The sequence below is a fragment of the Chinchilla lanigera genome, unplaced genomic scaffold (genome assembly GCF_000276665.1).
Source record: "Chinchilla lanigera isolate Chin_1 unplaced genomic scaffold, ChiLan1.0 scaffold00111, whole genome shotgun sequence".
NCBI lineage: Eukaryota > Metazoa > Chordata > Mammalia > Rodentia > Chinchillidae > Chinchilla > Chinchilla lanigera.
The window spans coordinates 3,112,674-3,135,942 of record NW_004955512.1 but is presented as its reverse complement, the minus strand read 5'-3'; the positions used below and the strand labels follow the sequence as shown (position 1 = coordinate 3,135,942).

The 23,269-nt window shown below is 37.2% G+C and overlaps 1 protein-coding gene and 1 pseudogene across 2 annotated transcripts in view; both read left to right on the top strand.

Annotated features, from left to right (window-relative positions):
- Pcsk5 (proprotein convertase subtilisin/kexin type 5) overlaps positions 1 to 23,269 on the top strand; it is a gene marked incomplete at its 5' end in the record, with an annotated part of 418,607 nt that overhangs the window by 197,498 nt on the left and 197,840 nt on the right.
- On the top strand, positions 59 to 23,158 carry LOC102008880 (annotated as a pseudogene).

The window sequence follows — 23,269 nt, the reverse complement described above, 5'->3', positions numbered from 1 at the left end:
TAAATGCTTAAAATAATCCAACTGTGTAATGACTTTATGATAGAGTCATAATCCGAGCATGCCAATTGGCTCCCAGAGCCACGTCTTGGTGAGGTTTTTATTCTAGTCTGGGAATGTTCCTGCGAGTCTCAGAAGTGAGGTCGGCCCACTCTGGCCCCTAGATCTCACAATAGCACTGTCACTGACTGACTCGAGAGGACGAAGTATGTTGAGGTCACATAACAGGAGCCCAGGGACAGGGACAATCCACTTTGCTCAAATGCTGTTCAGTATCATCAAATTCTGTGTCCAAAAGATTACTTGGAAAGGTATAATTAAGCTATTTGCAATAGGCTCATCTCCCTCCTCAAAACACAAATAAGTTAATGTGTTATAATGTTTCAAAAACCTAATACAGACCTAAAATCTCTTGTCCTTAATTTCAAAACCCAAAATACCTGGGAAACTGAAACGTCTTTAGCAGATTTAACTCCAGACTCATTTAAGGGCAAAGCTTGCCCTGAACTGGTTTGACACTGTTTATGGTCTTTACTTATTCCATTTATTGTGAAAATTTCTATATTCAGTGCAGAAATATTTATGTGTTTGACTGTGAGCTGCTGGCTTAGACCCCACTGGAGGTTCTGTGTCATACATGCTATGAATGCCATCTCTGAAAAACTTTTGAGTTCCAAACACATCTGGTCCAAGAATTTTTTTTTTTTTTTTTTTTTTAAAAAAGCAATCAAGGGTCTGTTGTCTGAGGGGCTCCCCACAGGAGGATCAAAAGGGGGTGGAGGCCTGGAGTAATGGCATCACTATGTTGCAAAAATAGCTTTGTGTGCCTCCCCTTGGGAGGAATAGAAACTCATTCGTGCAGTCATCCTCTGAAGTAGAACAATAGCAGGTGACAGGGAAGGAACACAGGATAAGAGGGGAGGCCCAGGTCTTGTGCTAGCGGTGCCAGTTCAATGCTGCACGAATGGGCTTCCTCACATCCATTGGCTCCCCGGCTGAAAGATGAGGAGCCCATGTTAAAATAGGCTGTCCTGCTTTCCCATACTGTGGATGCAGTAAATTGCAGTTATTTAAAGCCATGGACTGCAGCAGGGAGCAGAACTTGGGCTCTGAACTTGGTGTGTTTTTAGGTGGCCTCTTGCCTAATCCTCATCAGTGGGAGACAGGCAGACCCCCAGGAATGCTTGGATTCCTTTCTTTTTGACAAGGTTAAATATGAAGTCGTTTTAAACATTGTATCTTTTAAGGTGTTAAAAGTTTGGGTTTAGCAAGGAACTGGCACCTATCCTACGAAGTTCTCACCTGACAACTTTTCGCTAGAGTGTTCTGGCAGCAGAAGTCTCAGTTGAGTTGTCTGTGTTTTTAATTCGGTGCACTCTAAATTGGATTTTTAAAGAATATATTGTTTTCCTTCTGATATTCTAGTTTTTTTAGCTGGAATATTTCCATATCTGCCCCCCAAAAATCAGAAATTCTTGATGAAAAGAAACAGGAATTCTACAAAAGTGCTACGATTGCAAACTCAAAGTTGGCATCCTATCACTATCCTGGCGCTGCACATACTTAGATGATCTCTGCTTCTTTTGGATATTACTGTAATACTTTTATTTTCAACAATCCTTTTGAACACTCCTTGAGATGAAATGTAAATCCATACTTTAAGCCTCCAACAGCCTGCTTAGTTAGAGAAGGTTACTTTGTGCTTGGTAACATATTGAAAAACTGCAACTGCCTTCTCTTCTTTTGCATGTGGAGCTTTTTTAAAGATTTCTTTTTTCCCAAACTCTTATGCATGGAGGTAAGTTCCCCAAAGTCAGGATACCTGGAAAGTCCATTGTATTTCAAGAGTGTAGCAATCCAGTTCAGTCTTAGGACTAAAATAGTTGGTAAACAATCTGATAAAATGAGAAACAGTAAATCTTTTCCTATACTTCATTGGTTTGACCTATAGGCCAATCTGTGCCTGTAAGCAAAGGTGAAACTTACAGGAAGGGGGTCTGAGTACCATAAAAAGGGGGCCAGGCATTAATGTTTATCCAGCAGCAAAATAAGCCATCAGGGTAGGCAGGGATACACCTTGAATGGAAATTGTCTAAAACTGAGAAATTGTAGAGAGGTGCTCAAATAACAGTGTGTCCAGGCTGCAGTTGTTCCAGAGCAAATCCTGACCTTGCACATGTCCACCACCCATTTACCCAGCCCCAAGCCTTGTGAGCTCCTCCTACACTATTATTTCTCAGCAACACTGGAATTTGAGATTTTGAGATTCAGCATTTACTTTCACAAGCTGAAGAGCCAGATTGACAGGATTCTCCCTTGTAAGGGGAGAGGAGGGAAAGCCACAACAAGGAGAAGTAAGGCTTGGGGATACTGCCTTCCCTCCTAATATGTATGGCCTACCTTATCAGGGTTTGCTGAATAACTGGATGGGCTGAGTCTTTTTTTTTTTTTTTGGTACTGGGAATTGAACTCAGGACCTTGCGCTTGCCAGGCAGGTGCTTATGCCACTGAGCTATATCCCCAGCCCATGGGTTGAGTCTTGCTCGTTCATTTAATTGCATGCCCCAGGTATCCCTACCCAAAAGAGGAAAATGATCATTTATTTCTCTGCTTGTCACTAGATTAGAATATTGATTCAGCATAGGGACAACGGGAAAACTCCACGTCCTAAGCTTTCCCCCAGACTGATTCCTTTATGTCCGGGAGACTTGCCAGGATCAGTAGAACTGGGAGTCTTGTTATGGATGCTACTTCTGCCCATGGCCTCTTGGCAAAGAAAACAAATACAAAACATAGAATCAGACAAACTTAAAATGTCCCTTGTCTCTTATCCAAACTTAACAACTCTTTGGTCATGAAATAACTTTGCTGTGGCAGCTCACAGGACTCCCAAGACATCTTTTTCCTAAAGCGAAATCTTTGCAGTATACATTGCAACAAACTCCTTTGTAATACTCTCCCAGATTCTTGCGTGGAAGTGCAGGGGCCTCCACACCCACGGGATCAGCATGTGTGAATGCAGCCAATCATGGGTCAAAATATTCCACAAAAACTTTACATCTGTATCAAACAATTACAGGCTTTTCTTGTCACTATTCCCTAGACAATAAGAATAACAACTAGTGAGATAGCATTCCATTGAGTTAGGGATTCTAAGTAATCTTGAGATCATGTAAAGTATGCAAGGGAATAAATGTAAATTATATGCAAATACTGTGCCCTTTTATGCAGTGAGTTGAATACCAAGGGATGCTGAGGTATGATCGGCCCTGGAGCCAACCATCCACTGATAGGTACCAGGGGATGACTCTTCTCTTCCAAGGTTGGAATGAGTCAGTTTCTCTGCCACTCTGGTACTGTATCTTTTCTGGCTAGGTTTGAGCCTCTTGGGTTTGTGTACATGAAGCTTTATAGCTCTTCTGTCACTCACATCATGAATCTGGCCTCTTTGGTAAATTAGGCAATTTCTTCCACATTCCCTTATGCTTCTGAACATCATAGATAATCTCATAATAAATAAAAATACTAAAAAATTTTTTAATTAAATTAAAAAAAATACTGACATCTTAAAAGGGGGGACTATTTTCATGTTAGCAGTGTACTCTCAACAAACTTACTGTTTCAGAAAGTTTATAAACTTTTTTTTCTTCTTTTCTTTTTTTTTTTTTTTTTAGCAATTTTCTACTTTCTCAGCCAAATGAACAAGGAATGTGTAATCAGTAATTACAAGGAACTAATTTACCATTTGGGTCACTGCCATGTAAAATGGTATCTCTATATATAGTGAAACTGAAAAACCTTAAATAAAATGGATGTACCAAGAAGCAGATTTCTTACACAGGAAAGTACTGAAAGATGGTTGTGCTGATTTTAGATTAGCAACCTAGGAGAATGCCAAGTCACTTTTGTAAGATGTTTGGTACCTAGATCCTAGTATACGTCCTTGGTGCTCTAGACTCAGGGAAGGAGGGGAAAAGAGATGCTTCATAGCACATGATGTTTCACATAAAATGGTTTATAAAACTAAAACAACTAGCACTCATAAAAGTAGAAGGCTCAGAATAATAAACTGTGTTTTGCTAAAAGTGTTCCTGACCAGACTGTGCAATTGATACAAAAAAGAAACTATTTTAGTGGAGTATTTTATATGTTAAAATGTCAACATTAACTCAGGAAACTCAAAATTTAAGTTCACCAAAGGAACTTTTTACCTTGAATTTCAAAGTTTTTTTTCTCCACTGGAAAATTGGTACTGTACATATTCAGCGACTGAGAAATGTTATTCTGCATAGCAAAGGATAAATAAAAGACACTGAGTCAGATAGTAACTTCTGACATTATTTAGGACACAGAAGTGTAATGGTAGTAAAAATCTTCTACAAAGCCTTCTATAAGTGATTGAAAACCTTATTCTTAAATTTCACGTCTAAAGGGCCACAGGAGTAAGTTACTTTGAGAAAACTCAGTTCATCTACAACTAAATTTAGAAAATAAACAAATTGAGTGGCAGCTTTTACTCTCCTAGAAATGTATCTGGTCCATAGTAAACATTGCTGCTGGTAGTATACTTTATATACACACGCATGCACATTTACACTTTTCTAGGCAGACTTACCCACTTTCTTTTTTATTACTTCTGTTCCCTCCTGTTACAATTATCCTATTGCCTCTGCTTTATAGAGTATGCTATAGATAGACATAAAACATACCTTGAATATTCAGAATATAGAATACAGGGCCAGGGATATAGCTCAGTGGCACAAGTACCTGCCCGGCAAGCGAAAGGTCCTGAGTTTGATTCCTGGTACCAAAAAAAAGAAAGAAAAACAGAATGTAATTCTAGGTCATTTAGACAATTTACTTTACTCAGTATTTTTATATGTAATATCTTCCTCCCAACAAGGCTTAAACTCTTTGGGAATAAAGATTGTATCTAAAATCTTTAGGTGTATATAATATACATACTGGACACTAGAAAAAAGGAACATGTTATAGTATATACTAAGTGAATTAGGCATAGTACAATTCAAATACTTGTTTAAAAAAGTCAACTTGGCTTCAATGAATCTAATAAGGGAAGCAAATGTTCATTAGCAGATGTACATGAATTAGTTAAGAAAGCCAATCGGGTAGTCTGTGGAGAGAGACTGGAGGGTGAGGGGCGTCACTGAAAATAGAAATGGCTAGGTCTGATGATTCAAGTTGGAAATCTGGTTTTTGTATTCTCCATCGACATGGTTTTTATACCCTCTGTGACACCTAAGCAAGATATTTTTCACAGGGCCAGTTCTCAACAAATATTCGATAATCTATCTATTCAAACTTTGCTTTTTTCTATAAGGGAACTGAATCCTAAAGAAGTTAACAAAAATTTTCAATGTCCCAGGCCCTTTCATTGATGCTTATTTCTGTACATTCTCCCTACTTTGCCTCATCTCATACCTTATCTCTGTCTCTCTCTGTCTTTCTCTCTGTCTCTGTCTCTCCCCCCGCATCACTCTCTCAATCCCTCTGTCCCTCTCTGCCTGAATCTCTCTGTCTGTCTGTCTGTCTCTCTGTCATTCACTAGAACAAGGGTTTGGCTGGATAATATAAAGACTTGACATTGTTCCCTCTCTTGATTTCATAGGGAAATCCCTCTACCTTTTGTCCTTAGTGGAAAAGATCATGTCAGACATGGAAAGGTCAAAGTGTGAAAAGTTAGTGTTTAGCCAAAAATGATTCATACCATATGCTGTTAATTTAAAAAAAAAGTTCTGAAAATTCTCAAGAAATGGAACTAAAAATCTGCATTTCTTTTAGACCCAGGAAGTTCACGGGTATAAATTTTGCATAATTCTGATTGATTAACCACATATGTCTTTGCTTTACCTTTCATTATAATCTGTCTCACTGGCGTGTATTTCCAATGCAGGAAAAATGTAAGGAAATGCCCAAAATATTTGTGATACACGGACTTTGAAAAAGTGATACCTGGGACATTTGAGAGGATAGGGCATCTGGAGTTTTTAACAACTTAGTTTTGAGTGAAAGTAGCTCACTGGGGGAAGGAGGACTTTGATTTTCTAGAACTGAATGTGAATAAGAGAGTCACTCAAGGATTTGTTAGTCACAAACATTTCTAAGTATTGAGGTTAGTTTGCATCTGAGTACTGATGTCCTATAAGCCAATCTTATCTTCTTTTTTGTTGCTTTAATTAAAAACACATTTCAGTATAAATGTTCTATTAACAATTTTCCCAAGGGCCACATTGAGCCGTATGAAATGTTGGAGAGGGCAGGGAATACAAATGTGTTTAGTTATGGAGGTAAAACTGCAAAGGGCATGCCAACCATTTCCTTGTAGGCCACTTTTGTTTCTTTCAATTCAGACTTACAAAGTACATCGTAGTGAGAAATATGGGCACGTGTGCCCAGATTGGTATGGTCACCAAGGCAAAGAAGTGGTTACCTCTCCCACCCCTCCTTCCACACATCTCCATCTCCTGTGTGAATTTAGAACTTAGCCGAGATTTCTGGCCTGAAAGGTGGAGAGATACAGTGGGAGAAGGGTAAGCACAATTAGAAGGTAACTGAGGAGGAGAGCCGAAAATGTATGCGGGGTAAAAACAGCACGCATCTCAACTTGAGGCTGAGCGGACGGAGAAGGGATGTACTGTCCTGGATTATTCCCTATAGTGAAATAATTGTAACCAGACCCAGAGAGCAGTTACCATGGCCTTCTGCCAGGACTGTGCATGAAAATAGCTTTGTTATGTCTACATACACACAGACAATACACTCTGTCCTCTAGCACTTTTCAAGTTCAAATTATGTAGAAGCCAAGTTTCCCTGGACTCGACTTTGTACCTTAAGTAATGCTTTCAAACAGGACTGCTTCCAAAGGTATCCATTATGACCAGAAAGCCCTGGTCAATAGGCTCATTCACCTAGAATTATCTTGAGATTTTGCCAGAGGTCTGCATCTCCTTCCTAGAGGAGGAAACTAAGAACCGTGTGGAAGAGCTGAGATGCTCAGAAGCTGAACTGAGGACAGAAAACTTCTTAAGGGATTGTTGCTGCCTCTCTGCTTAGATATATTTTAGAAAATATATTCCTCACTGAAAACATGTCCTCATTACAGTGCTGATAATAATAATAATTATAATTTTAAAAGAACAGTTCTGGGGCTGGGGATTTAGCTCAGTGGCACACCGCCTGCCTGGCAAGCACAAGGTCGTGAGTTCAATTCCTGGTATGAGAAGAAAAAACAAAAAAACAAATAAAAGAATAGTTCTTAACCCTGTTCTGATCACTAGGCTTTTTCCTTGCCTAGCTGGTCAAATATCACTTTCAAGTGTCAGTGGATAGGTGTGCCTCATATTACAAATTGCCAACGTGTGCGGGAGGAAGCAGATAAACTGTTCAGAAAACTGGTGTCATTCATTGTCCAGGATAGATGGGGTGGCCTGTGACGATGACTACTGTCAGGCTAGAGGAGTAGGTGGAGTTGATGTTCACCAGTCGATACAGCCAATTGGAAATGGATTAGATCCATGCCCTAGGGGAAAGGAAAAAAGCAAGCCAAAGTTGAGGTTTTTTTGCTGAATTTGGATGGATTGTGGTACCGTATAGAAATAGGTGTCCTTGTTTCCCATGGGATTTCTGGAATTGGAAGAAGCATAAAACCTGAGGGAACAGGAAGATCCTGGGCCTGTCAGCCTTGCAGAGAGAGTGGTAGCAAACGTCTCCCACAGTGGCTGCGCCTAAGTCTATCAGCGCCCTCGGCGGTTGGTGAATTCCCAGAATATGCTAATCATCATCGGGGGCATGGATGGTATATATAGCTGACAGTTTCCATGTTGTAAAAAAGGAAATAAAATAAAGAATGCAGCTTATGCCTACACTGTATAATTTTTTTTAATTTCTAGGACATTTTTGTCGTGTAAAATTTAGAATATTTTGTGTCATTTACTCCACAGAGCATAATTATTCCTAATGATTCTAGAATCAGGTTTTAGTTTTTAGCTGATACCAGCATTTATTTCTCCTTTTTAAAAAGTTTTAATCTCAATACATTTTGCCATCAGTATGAGAGGAAAAATAAATAAGAGAAGTATAAATGACAGATTGAAAAGCGTGTCATTTCACTAACATGTAAGATTTATTCATCTTGACAAAAACAAGTCAATTATGGCATTTGATGTGTTGAAATCTCCCAGCAGCATACTCATCATGAAACAAAGTGTGATACCTGGAATAGAACATGCAGTACAAGAAGAAAGACATCATATGTTTACAGTTTGAATTTTACTATAGATAAGTCTGAATTTTGCCGAGTAATCATATATACGACTAAGACAAAGTAAAGTTCCATGTCTTTGCATATTTCAGAAATAAACTAAGTCTGTGAAGGCTCATAGTGTCATTCATAATCAGTAAGGATCATAGCACATGCGACTGCCGTATCCCATCCAGGAGCAAAGGGATGCTTCTTGCCCTTGATGCCTATGAGTGTGGAGATGTTGCATAGTACCAGAAAGAAAAGACAAAAAGAAGGAAAAAGACAGCAGCCAACTTTCCCTGAATGCTTGCTGTATGCCAAATTCTGAGCTGAGTGCTTACATTGGTAATCTCATTTAATCCTCAAAGCAGTGCTGCAAAGTAGGCATTATCATGTTTCACATAGGGAACGAGGCTTACAAATTCACACAGGCAGCAAGCCAGGGTCGGGAAGTTGAACTCAAGCATTGTGACAAGAGAACCTACCATCGTACCACATCACCTTTTTGTTTGTAAGAACAAAAATAATACATAGTTAATGACAAATGGGTACCCAGGACTAGAAGAGCCATGAGTTTTGAGATGGAAGATAAAATGTTGAACAAGGGTGATTTAGAAAGACTTTATAGAACAAGAAGGATTTAAGCTATATTTCTAAGGCTTTTTTTTTTTTTTTTTTACTTTAATGTGCAAGTGGCTCCTCTTAAAATGTTGTTTAAACTATGTATATTGCAAAGCTCTCAAAATCATTGAGTGATCCCTAGATGACAATAAGAAAACTGCTGTGGACTGTAAACTTCCTCAAAGTCAGTGTGCCGCAGTAACCCTAGCACCAAGGACGATGTTTGGGTAGTAGTAGGTAATAATATATGTTCTGATTTCACAAATAACAGAAGAGGCTTTTCCTGTAATTATTTAAAAGTATGTATAGCTATCTATTCAGGAATCTGTAGATAGTGGGATATAGTGCCAATAAATTTAAACTCTAACTATTGATTGATTCCTTCAAGAAATGTTCATGGAATTGTGTTTGTTACTATAATTTATTTTGAAGCAGATCTCTGCTTCACATCTCTGCAACTGCAGTTTATCTTTGAATGAATAGCAGATTTGTAACATCATGGTTTTAATGTAATTCCATACGTGCCTGGCATTGTGCTAAGAACTAGAATACATCTGAGTAAAGGATGCATGCTCCATGCCAGAGCTGCCGGTACATGTGTGAGGTTTCAGCCCGACTGCAATAGATCCCACACTCCAGTTTGGGCCCAGATTAGAAGTAATTATACCTGCCATGGAGGAAAAATCAAAGCAAAATGTGTATTACGGTAGCAAGTGATAGAGGGTAAGGGTAGGAAAGGTTGAATAATGGCAAAATGTGTATTATGGTAGCAAGTGATAGAGGGTAAGGGTAGGAAAGGTTGAATAATGGCAATACAGAGTAAGGCAAAACTGTCGTGTGCCTGGAGTCATAACAGTGATCCAGTTTAGACTTGGATTTTGTGAGCTTTTACTGAGTTATAGTTTGGCAGTATTAACCATACTTCACCTTGGTTATCCAGTAGTGCTTACAGTCATGACTGTGCCTTAGAATAAAAAGCCAAATGATAGAGAAGGAAAATCAAACGATAAAGCCACATGATAAATGATAAAGAAAAAAGCCTAAATCAGATAATTATTTTATGTTTCTACAAATTTTGAAACATGCCTGGGCATGACTGAAAACAAGTTAAAGACTGGCATCACCTCAAAGATCAAGTTTTTTTTTGAGGCAGGAAGAATATTTTTCTGTGTTCTGTGGGCACTTTATTTTATCTGAAGTATTTGAGATGCAAGCAGGGGATGTTCAGAAGAAAAAAGAGACTTTGAGTGAAATTGAAGGAATGGAGATGTGTTGGCTTACTGGCCCTCAGTGAACTCTGCTAGTTATTTAGCTATGGGGAACCTTCATGGAGGACTCCCAGCATGCTGAGCTTCCTGGAGAGAGCATGATAAGGAATTGATCATAATTAATCATGCTGAATCCCTACTCTCTGCTTTGGATTTAGATGCCATTGGAATCGAACTTTAATGACCTCATTTTTTGTAACAGATGCAAACAGTGTTATAATTTTCGTTGTGTGAAATCCTCAGTTATGTGGGATCCCATACCTGGAACATACCTGGACCAAAATAATTGTTACCAGTTTGTGGGACAATCCTGACATTGGAAGACTGCCCAGGGACTATCTGGTCTGTTGAGATGCTATTTGCTGAATGTTCAAGAATCTCCAAGCAGGGCTGGGGATTTAGCTCAGCGGCAAAAAGCGCCTGCCTGGCAAGCGCAAGGTCGTGAGTTCGGTTCCTGGTACCGGAGAAAAACCAAAAAATAAAAATAAAAAAAGAATCTCCAAGCAAAGGAGAAGAACAATGATTATTGAATATGGTCTGTTTTTAAAATACGAGTATAAAGGTTTTCTTACAAGTATTCAGAAATTACATACTATTTTGTTACAAAGCTTTATATTTGTATGACTATCCTTATTTGGCAAAATTTAAAATGACCAATCTCACATTGGTTCCCATACTGAGAAAAATTTTACTCATCTTTGAAATCCAGGAGAGTGAGAGCCTTTTTCATCCTAGTGCTGCTTGCAAACATCCCACTCGTTCCTTTTGCCACTGATGTCTTGAGAGCAAGTAGATACTTATTTAACACTGATGAATGCCTCAAAGAGCAATCCTATGGCCCTGTATTACTAGCAATAGAACTACTTTTAAAATTATATGTTGACTCCAAAATAATACATACCTTTTGTAAAAATTATGACTATAAATCATTCAGGCATCTATAAATGAATGTTTTTCTATACAAATTTCAGCAGCTGATTTATGCTTGAATCATGTAATAACTCCTAATGTTATGCTATTTTCAAATATTAATATAAATTATGTATTTTTTAGGAAAACATTCCATACTTTATTATCTTTAATTCATGCATTGATTTCCCTTCAGACCCTGTTCATTTTGTTGACCCATTCTCATTTTTTTAAGTCAGCCTTTTTAACTAAACCATACTTTATGCAATCTGAAGTCAAGCAAGATTAAATTAAAGGTTTTATATCTCTGTGGGTGCTATCTCTGTTGTTGGAAAACTGAATATTCAAATTGAATTTCAGAAATGTATTTCAAAGTTCCTCAAGAAAATAGTAAGATTAGGAACCCTCTCTGTGTCACCTAGTGATCATTGATGGTAATGTTTTTCTTACTTGTATGTAAACAATATATTATTCCTTTTCCATAGTTATTGAAAATACTTTATGAACTTGTTATTTGCTTTCAGGTTTCCTCATACCACTTTGACATAGAGAGCTTTCTTCACCTTTTAATTATTATTCCATGAATATATGTGTCTTTCATGCATTCTTTAATTAGGATTAGAGAGTCGTATATGGTATTCTGGTACTTTCTGCAGAATTTTAAGCATACCAGTTAAAACTACATGGTTTCTTATGATTAAGAACCATTAAGTTAGAAAGTCCATTCCTGTCTCAGAATCTATTCATTAACAGTGTGTAGTTTCATCTAGTGTTTTCTTATTGAATGTTTCACCAAGAGTGCTTATTTCACTGGGATTATTTTAGTGTGAGGACCTAAGTTGAGTTTTCATTGAGATCCCGTTTGCTCAATGCTATTTGTTAAATAATACATCTTCTCCAACATTTGTTTTGCATTCTTTAAGTTGTTCCATTTATGACAATTTTCCAGATAAAATTCTTACACAATTTTCCAGATACAATTTACAATCTTACACAATTTTCCAGATAAAATTTACACAATTTTCTTACACAATTTTCCAGATAAAATTTACAATCATTCTGTATTATTTCAAAAACAATCCCAGTGAAAATTTATAACAATTCTATAAACCTGTGGTTTCTTTACATAATTTTTTCCTAGTCAAAAAAATCTATCTCCTTTTTAGAATAATAAATATTTGTTATACTATTACCATAATGTCTTTAACTAGTTACTGTTTATCTGTAGCAGAGCCGTTGTTTTGTACATTTTTCTTATCTGTAGCGCCTTAATTTATGTTGTGTTATTTCCCATCTCTTGCTTCATTTTTTTTTCCCAGAACGAGGTATAAAAGCATTTATTAGGCAGAATATAAAAGTACACACTCAAGAGCAGAGTGTAGGCATTCTAAGAAACGAGACTCACTACAGTTTGTAGCCTGGAATCTTTATGTGCTTTTGGTGGTAGATGTTTTGGATTTTTTGAAATACATTCATGGCATTTGATAACAATAATTTAATTCTAGTTACTGGTTCATTTTGGTGGTCATTTTTCATATTTGTTCTTATTGGGAGATAGTACGAATTGCTCATTGCAGGTTCAGATTTTAGAGTGAAGCTGACTTCTGTTCCAGTCCTGCTTCTGTCATTAATGCTTGAGTAGCCTACATCAAGGGAAAACTAGGTTTCCTAAGTTTCTTCACTTTCAGGTTCTTCATCTGATGTTTGGACCAATAACCTAAAAGCAAGGGATTATTGCTAGGATTAAATGAATTTAAGTATATGAAGAATACTTACTAAAAATACAGAAACTGACGTAGTATCATTTCTATTATCATTTCTATCATTACCTATTAGATAATCATTCAAACAATGTTCATTACCAAGAATGGTATAGTATACTTTCATGTCTAGGTCTTGATTTTCTGGGTTTTTCTTTTCTTTTTATTTTAAGTCTCTAGTTTCTCTTTTTATGGACATTTGCTTTTCTGTGAGACATTTTTCATCCTGCGTATGCATCATTTGGTTTCGTTAGGAATGACATTTGAGTGTTTTCTCAATATCTGTTGGGACTATTTTACTGTATCTCACACTACATTTGTTTATATAATTTGTTACAATAGATTTCTTAATATTCTCTGCTTGTATTGATGAATTAAATTTAGTTCTTTAATATGCTATTGGTTGAGTTTCAACACATTTTATGTCTTTGAGTTTATTTTCCTGAGATGTATAGTTCATATTTTTGTTAACTGAAATTAAGATTGTGTGTGTGCACGAGCACACACACTAATTTATTATAGGAGCTAGTTAACATAAATTGTTACAATGGATAAAGGAATGTTTTAAAATATGCTTTGAGGTTTATTTTATTTACTCCTCATGTAAAAGTAGTACAGGTAGTAAGTGGAGAGTCAGGTTTCTGTACCCAAACTGGCATCTGTCTAAGTTCTAGGTATTAGGTGATATTAATTCCTCAAAGTAAGTTTTGGAATTTTGTAACTTCTGTTTTGTTTTGTTTTTTTATTGGAAACCATTGAGATCACTCTTTCTTGTAAGTTTGAAGGAAACCATGTGGCCCCAAAACCTTTTTTAGAGGTAATTCTTTGAGGAATTATTTCTATTTTAATTCTTTAACATTTGCTAGAATTATGTCCAGATCAGAAGATTTTCAAATTTATTAACCAATTATTTTATGTATAATACTTTCTAATACTATAAGCACCTCTTATATTGGTTTTCAAAACTGCCTGAATATTTAATGTTTCTTTAATTATTAGTGATTTTAAAAATTTTTCTTGATTACATTTGTTATTTTTCAAAGGGCCAGTTCTTTAACTTTTTGATCAGTTTTTCCACTGATCTTTTTTAAAATTTAATTTATTTCCTGCTTTCCTTAGGAGTCCTTTTGTTCTTTTAGGAATCACCTTACTTGAATCATGATCCATTTATCATTACTTTAACATTAATACGATTTTTTTAAGATGTGAATTTATTTCTGACCACATTTTTTGAAAGTTATTTGATGTCATTTTGACTGTCACTAATGATGTTTTGGCTTCCTCTTCCATAGGATGATAACTGAGAAAAATATTGTAAATGTTTAGTAAACTTTCGTTTGTTTGGTTTTTTTGTTTTTTCCTGGTACCGGGAACTGAACTCAGGACCTTGCACTGTGCCACTGAGCTAAATCCTCAGCCCCCTTTTAGTAAACTTTCTTGCAATTATTATTGACTTCGGAGTTTTTTGTACTGCATTTCCATCATAATCAGCGACACTAGTGGTTTTCCTTAGTGGCATTATAGACCTTTCCCTTTGGCTCAATATATCTTCACCTTTTCTTTCAAAGCTCTTAAATTGATCCATGAATTATTTTTAAATGCCTTTTGTAGGACATATGTCCTACCAATATTGCAATAGCTATTACATAAGTAAGCCTTTCATATTCTTCTGATAAAAGTGGATTAAATTATCTAAACACTGCTTTGGCTCCCAGTAACTTTTTTCCTACCAGATTCATTCATCTTGATGCACCTGTCTTCAAGTAAATTCAACTTATTTGTTCTTTTAAGTGTTTTTTGTGTTGAAATGTTATACCACATGCAGCTAATTTTGTCATCCATACATTTTTGTATGTGAAAAAAATCTATGCCTATTCTTTAACTTTTAGCTTTTATTTTAAAATAAATATATATTACAATAGGGGAAGTATCTCCTTTGGCTTCTTACTATACAAACTTGACTTATGTTTACTTTTCTGGCCTCTACCATAACCTGGATTTATGCAACAGACTCTGTTAATCTGCTTTCATTATTTTTCTTCACTTCTCAAAGGAATTTTGTAAAAATAATTATTAAGTTAAGTCTATATTTATTTTACTTTAGAGCCATGTTTAGATCTTCTATCAATGGGTATACATTCTAGGGTTTATAATTTTGCTATATTTCTTCATAAGCTCAGATGAACATTTACACTGTTTGTTTTATTTGGGTTCCCAGAGTATGTATTTGTAGACAAGTAGGTCAGTCTGTTTTCTGAGTGTGGGAAATCCACGGATTCTGCATTCACTGATGAAGAACAATGGACTTAGTAAAAAATTTCTGGGTTTGTTTCCTTTGAAAAGCTGAAACTGTTTCTTACTGTCTCCCCAAATAAGCTTTGCAGGGCAAGTCATAAGCCACAAATCCTGTTTTGTTTAATTTTTTTTTAAATTCCTGAATAGAAACTTTTAAGATACTTTTTTCTTTGTATGTACCTATATTTTACAGGGTCTGGCTCTTTTTATTAACATTTTCTTGAACATTTTGACTGTTTTGCCTTCCTTTAGACATTTTTAACCAAGTGTGACCTTGAGGACTGGCAGGGTCTACCTGGTCCTTCAACCTTGGCCTGTGGAGGCCAAGAGACCTGATTTCAAATCCCTTTCTTAGTTTGTACACGTTATGTGATTTTCAGAAGATAGTCGACCTTTTCTTTCTTCAGTTTCCACACGTGTAAGAAAAAAAATAATAATATTGTCTGTTTCTTTGAGTTGCTTTGTGGACCTTAAGTGAAGACCCAGTGGGTCTTCATCTGGTAGACAGTAGAGACTCAGAATTATCGCTAAGCAGGACAAAGCTGGTATCCTGAGGCTGAGTTCTATTTTCTGCTCTCCAAATCTGCCATGCAGGAAGGTCTCACATTGTATTCCACATCGTTGAACTCCGTTTTCTACACTGTATCACATCAGTGCCGATGTACTGCAGGCTTTCCTCTAACTCCATGTTACACTTCTGGCAGCCTTCCTTACTGTCTCAGCATATGCAAGTTTCCAAATGAGTCCTTTGTTCTACAACAGGCTTTTCATTAGCTGTACATTATTGCGGTATTTCTCTTACGTACTTTTCTTTTTCTTCCACTTTGCCTCTTTTTCCTGCCCTTTGTACTTCTTGGTTTTTTCCCTTTATTTCTTTTTCCTTCCTTTCTTTCTTCATTTTTGTTCTTTGCTTTATAAAAAATTATTCATTCACAATGAGAAACTCTGGCTGCACAAAGGTTATGATGCTATCCTTGCTGGGCTTAGCATTCATACGAGCCAGGTTTCCACTGATGTAACAAAATACCTGAGATATTTAGTTTTTAGACAAAAAAGGTTGTTTTGATTTGCAGTTTTGAGCTTCCAGACCATAATCATTGGCTCCATTGTTGTGGACCATTGGTGAGACAGTACATTATAGCAGAAACATGGAATATGGTTGAACAAAACTTCTCAGCTTTTAAAAATTATTTTCCTTAATGCAACATCAGCAGAGTTCTTTATAATACCTCCAAACATTTTGTAGTAGATTTCTCTTAGCCTTTGCTAATCATTTCCTCTGTGTTTGTAGTACATATTATTTGTTGCTATTGATGTCTAATAATTAGAATAATTAGCAAGCCTTCCAAGAATTTATGTACTAAACCAACCGAGCATTTCTGACATTGGCATAATAACATTCAGTATGTCTGTAGAAAGCCATTATTTTAATCCTTTATATTTAATAGGGGAAAAAGGGAGCTATAAAGTAACTTAAATTAATAGCAATAAGAAGGAATGGGGCTGTGGCTCTGCGGTAGAGCACTTGCCCAGCATATACTAGGCCTGTTCAATCTCCAACACCACAAAAAGTAATCGTAATGGAGATGCAGCCAGCTGTATTTGTTGTCTACCCAAAGGTTTAACTGGTAAATAGTAAAGCCAGAATCCTTCAAATATCTGAATACTGTAGAAAATCATGAGAACATTTTAGTCTGGCAATTTGGTTAAGCAAATAAGTAGGCTTGCAATCCTCAACAGTTGTAACATTTGATACTGTATAGCACGCTGTTACCGAACCAAAGAATATTTCACAGTCCTGTGCAACATCAATGGCCACCCATCAATAGGAAAGATGGGCCACAAAGAGGGACTTTATTTCCATTCATCCCAGTGGGTATGACCAATCTGTTCTCCAGCTGGTCAACTACCACCTGCATCACGGGCTTATTGAAACTCATCTTTTTGAAAGTCTTCCATAGTAACATTATTATCTCTCTAAGAAATGCACCAAGGTGCTAAAGGTACTACTGGGCAAATTAAAATTTAGGAGCAATGAATAAAATAGTTCAATTATATAGAGATTCATTAAATGCTAGTGTAAATTCAGACAGCAGTCCATCTGAATTCTTATGTTATGATACGTTGTTAATCTCACTAAGTAACTGCTGTCCTTGGAAAACTGTCATGTGCTGTGCACTTTGTATTTGTTTCTTCAAATCTAACAAACACCTTGTGAAGTAAATTTTCTGTTGTTGCTGTTGCTTTAGTTATGGTCATTAGCATATACAGATTAATTGGCTTCCTGGTTATATTTTCTTACATGCGTATGTTTCGAGCATATCCATCCCCCTGTTGCTATTCCTTCTCCTCTCCTTGTCCTCCTGCCTCTGCTCTGATAGTCACTCTTCTATTACAGCAGAGGAAACTGAATCAAGAGAGGCTCGGTGAACTGCTCAATATTACAGAACTAGTAAGCAGCAGGTCATGATTTACTTAAGGTCCTTTTGGCTCTAAATCACACTTTCTTCCACTTTCATGTGATTAGAAACCAAAATAATTGGGGGGTGGGTGCCGATGTCTTCCCACAGGATAGTGTAAGTTAGCGTAGAATTGTGTGTTTATCTGGGCCAAGTCCTCGGACAGCCCATACTGTGAGCAGAAAAGAGACACTGAGCAAGAGCTTTACACACTTGGCAGGGATACATTTAGAGAGGACGTGTTTACATTGTTACATATTGTCTACTGCAAAAGCTCTTAAAGTTTGGGGCCAAAAGTAAGAGCCAGACCTCAGTCCTGGTTATGGGTTGAATAGAGGTTTTCAGGGTCGTGTTCAAGGTGCAACCAATGGAGCAAACTGAGATACAGGGAACGTGGATGGAAAGCCTCCAGTTATGACTTGATTTCAAGGCATGCGCTCTGGTTGGTTTCCCTGGCCATTCCTCACATTGGATTCTGAGGACTGCTCCAAGGAAGTGATTCCTGAGCATACAAACACAGTGCCATTTGTTCGCAGGGGCTGCGCAAAAGGCTTAATTGTAATCTTTTAGCTGTAATAACAACTACCTACAGTGATAAATCAGAATGCGTAGGGAGGAAGCTCACTTCGGTTTACATGACATTTTCCATTGTACAGTAGATGCCGCCTTCTGTTAAGTGTGTTTAAAAAACAAGTTTCTTCACCCCTGGTGTACACTGTGTTCATAGAATCAGAGAATGGTTTCACAAGAGTGAGATAAAACTGGAACTTGGGTGGATCAGAATCAGCTTTCCCTTTGCTTTCATCTTTTCTGCTTTGGTTCAAGTGTGGGTGGGTCACTGTGGATGTGCGGGGCGTAACAACACAAGCCTCATTTCTAACCCTTAAAGAGGTGTTGTTAATTTTATTTTCTAATATTACAATCTGATTTTAGACCTGGGACCTTTGAATTAGAATAGAACTCAAAATAAATGCACCCAAGTTAGGGGTGCACCTGTTGGGAGGGAGGCCTGACAGGTGGTTCTTCACTACCCAACCAAAACCAAAAAATTAGTTTCCTTTGTTTAATGATCACTACTCTGTTCCTGACTCATCGTCTGCCAGCCTTGACAGCAATCAGAGGAATGTTTTCACTGATGTCAGGAGGCCTTCACCAGTGTCTTTGGTTGTTGCAGCTCACAAAAAGATTCATTCCCATCATTACTGATTTCTTTAGCATCAGTAGAGTGACTTTACTTTTCTGACTAGTTGTTCACATCTCTAGTTTGCACACTTTTACAAAACATGAAAGAAGGCTGGGTTTGTCTTGGATTATTGTTGAATATTTAGTAAGTGGGATATGTAGGTAACTGCTGATTGGTCATGCAATTTCCCTGTTGATCCAGATAATTCCTCATCATCTCATTAGACAGAATCACACTCTTATCCAAAGATTATCCTGTTTAGGAAACAGTTTTCCTTATCTAAATTTGTAGTCAGTTGCCCCTCTTATTGATAAATTCTCCCTCTGTGTTAAGATATGTATCTGTTATTCCTTTTATCAGTCACCACTGAATTGCATTAGATGGTAGATCCTGGGGAGCTAAAGTGAGGAGGTTCTTTTCTTGATTAAAACAACTGCAGGTGAGTCGGATACCCAAGATTTCAAATTGGACCTTGGGTTTAAGAACTGCCAAGTGCAGATTTATTTCAAACATTCGTACAACCCTGAATTATCCAGAAAATTTGGCGAGGGAATTTGTTTTTCCCTTTTTAGTTTAAGTGCCAGCATTTGCACTCAGAAGCTGAAGCACTGTATAAAATGCCACTCTTGGGACATGCTGTGCCTCTCTAGTGCTTGTGTTGGGCCTGTGAAATACTTTGAACTTCTCAGAATAAGGAATGTAATATAAGTATGCAGTGGTGATGGTGTCAGTAACTTCTGTTTTTGCAGCTGGGAACAATGACATACTAGAGGATAGGTTCAGCTGAGATTCAAGGAAAACAATTACTTAATGAGGCTGTGAGCTTCATGAGAGTGGGACCAAGGCAAGGTGAACAATTCATAACAATAATGGTCTAAAATAATAATACTGTCTTATGATATATACTATACATGTAAAATACGTTATAAATGATACCATTTCCCTGGCAACCTATTTTTCAGTTTATCTTTGACAGTGTGCTAAAGTTAGGCTTTTAGAATCCACAAACCAAATTAAGACACAAGAATACTCTGATACAGTGGTAAATGAAAATCAACCAGTTTAACAAAGAGTGTATGCAAAGATTGTGTGACCATGAGAATGTGAAAAGCCAGAGTATGTGCGTCTCACATCACCTTTGTGGATGCGTTTTGGAGACAGCATTAAAAAGTGAGTGATAGCATAAAGTTCTGTAGCCAAGCGCAGCCAGTTTAGATTGTAGCTCTACCATTTACTACCCTAGAGCACTGGAAGGACTATGTATAACAGCCTCTGTTCTGCCTCTGCAGTCTGAATGGGAAGGTGACCTACATCATGTGACTTTCAAGAGTACACAACATTATTGCATATAAAACATATACTGCCTGACCCAATGTACTTGCTAAGTATTGGTTATTATTACAATGTTAGTGAAAGCTGCAAAACTTCTTAATCAGAAGATTACATATACAGAACTCCCCAGAAAAATTGTATTCATTTCATTCCTTTGAAAGCCCCTAGACAGCTACCCAAGTCTTGAAGGAATTTAGTCCTAAAATTCTTTTGGTGTATATTATTGTTGAAGGGTAACTGTTAATGATTCCAGGAACCAATCTGAGAGGTGTGTGGCTTATTATGAAGTGGTGATCAGCAAGGTCAGGTTGAGAGATAACTGCGTTTTTCTCTGAGTCTGCTAGATTTTTGACCTCTTGATTGTTGCTTGCTGTAAAGCTTTTGGGGTTCAGTCTTTCTTTTTTTTTTTTTTTGTTTTGTTTTTCTCCGGTACCGGGAACCGAACTCACAACCTTGCGCATGCCAGGCAGGCGCTTTTGCCGCTGAGCTAAATCCCCAGCCCTGGGGTTCAGTCTTTCTATACTTGAAAGTGAGGGAGCTCTTGGTCTTCTAAGGCCAGTAGAATGCAGACCCAAAATATTTGGCACAGCTGGAAGTTTTAGAGTGTCTGTTGTGGGTACAACAGTCCCACAAATGAGCACTCAACCTTTTTCTCTGCTCTGCTCTCAGTTTGTCTACCAGCAGGCTCCATTACCAAATCTTTACTACTTTGATTCAGTCTTCACCTCTGCATCATCCCTATAAGCATAGGTGCAAATAAGAAGCATGATGCAAACCAGACTTTCTCATAAACAGAAGTCCTCTTGGGATACTGGTAATAACTACAATGAAATATCTACCAAAATTAACCTAGATCTGTTTCCTGGCTAATTAGATATTTTCCCACAGGTAGAAACACCAGTAATTCCAAATCTGCTGTTACCCATTATCATCCCTATTTTTTGGATAAAATTCAAGAGATTTTTTATTTAGATCATTTCTGAAGTTATGCATTATCAAATGTCAGAGTAAAGTCATCCAACCCGCTCCTTTCCATGTGTAGTTTCATGATGCTGATTTCTTCCATCTAATTACAAGTACTCCAAGAAGAACTAGGTTTTGCAACTCAGCATGAGAACAAGTAACTCTATTTCTTCAGGCTGAGTTGAATGCAGGAGATTTACTGAATCTGCCAGGATATAGCTGCCTAAGGTACAAATTAAATGTCCCCTATTCTATTATTCTATATAGCACTAAGGTTCCTAGGGAAAATGTCTATCTCCTGGTGGTCAGAACCCGTGCTGGATATTTCTGAAGAAATTTTACCTTGATGATATATAAGATGGAAAACTTACTTCTTTTTTTTTTTTTTCCTAAAGGGTAAAATTTAAAACATAGTTTTAACTGTGTGTTATTATTTTTAAATTACTAGGTTGATTCAGATGTGTGAAATCCCCATGTACTTTTTGATATCCTGCTGTTTACTCATAAAAAAATAAGACATGTATGTTCATTTGGGAGAATTGCACTTTGTCATAAGTAATTGGCTGGCATGTCTCTCTGCACTGAGCTTTCTTCTTGTTGATTTGCCCTTTACCCAAGTAACTATACTGAGAAAGTAAAAGGATGTGACTGTTGTACCCCTGGCAGAACCAGAGCTCTTGTATTGAGACCGGCATTCAGTTATACCTTGAGTCCTTTCCCACTGCCCTGACAGTAATGTGTTGAATCTACTAAATTACCATTAGAATTCAGGATTAGTTAGCAGATGGCCAAGTCATGCTGTAGAAGCAAAACTTCCTTGTTTTTTTCCTGGGATCTGTGACATACCTTCCAAGAGGTTCATGCCTTACCAGCTTCTAAAATGGGTTCCTGCCAGGCATGGTGACACACACCTATAATCCCAGTACCCTAGAGGCTGAAACAGGATGATAGCTGGGAGTTCAAGGCCAGCCTGAGCAACATAGTGAGTCGAAGCCAGCCAGGAATACATCAAGACCCTCTTTCAAAAGGCAAAAACAAAAAAGATAAAATAAAATTGGTTCCTGTGAAGTGTGGTATGCAAACAAAACAAAATAATTCTGTTTTCATTCTCATATTTTTAAAGTTCAGATAATTGGGTTATAATTTCCTGAGTAAAACTTCTTTGGTCAATGCAGCCTTACAAAATAATGTAGTTCCAAGTTACCCTTTGAAAATGGGAGTATTCTTTATTTGTTTTTAGTTTGAGGACATAACAAAAAAGATATCAAAACTCAATAGTTCTTTGATTTTCCTATGTTCTTCATAGTCAGTCCACCAAATAAAAGCAGTAGCTCTTATTATTGTAGCTAAAATTATGTTAAGTACTGCTTCTGAATAGCATATTGTGCACCAAGCACTAGGTTAATTGGCATTGCTTTGATTCAATCAGCACAACAAATATATATTAGGACCCACCTTTTAAGTGAAGAATTTAAAACTTTGAGCGGTTAATTTTACATAGAAAATGAAGAGCCAAAATCTAATCAGTGGACCCCTCTTCTCAGGAGACTACCCTCTAAATCACATATGTGAAAGAATATAGTATAAAGTGAAGCAATGTGTGTGTTTCTCCATTAAAAATTAGCTATAGTACCATAATTTCCTTTCATTCTGAGTGCACACATGAGCAGCTATGGCAGGCAATAATTTTTTTCCTCTTTCCTGAATATTCTGAACCAGGCTTTCAAAAATCTTCTGGTGGTGGATGAGAAACACAAAAAATAACTAGAAGGGACAGCATGGCCTAAGCTGCAGGGCCAAAGGCACGGCAGGACAGGCATTTAGGAAGTTTCTCCTGCTGTTTGACCAAGTAGTGGTTTAGAGGAGTGCAGCTGAAACTGTCACCAAAGGAGGTGTTATGCTTGCAGAAAAATCTCAAGGCAAAGTACTTGCAGGCAACTCGTAGCTGTGGGATCAAGACCTAAGGGAAAGGATGGAGAGATCCAACCAGTAAGTGTGCAAGTTGGAGATAGTTCTTCTTCCAGGATACGGAGGCACCAAAGTAGTTCTAGATGACAAAGATTATTTCTTATAGAGATGGTGACATTCTTGGAAAATAGGTAGAGTGAAGTAAATCACTGTTTACTGAAATGACATCACACGACGCTGCCCATTTTGCTGAAGTTCTGTAATCTTTTGTCATGTAAATAATGTCACGTCTTTTTTATAACAAACTGATG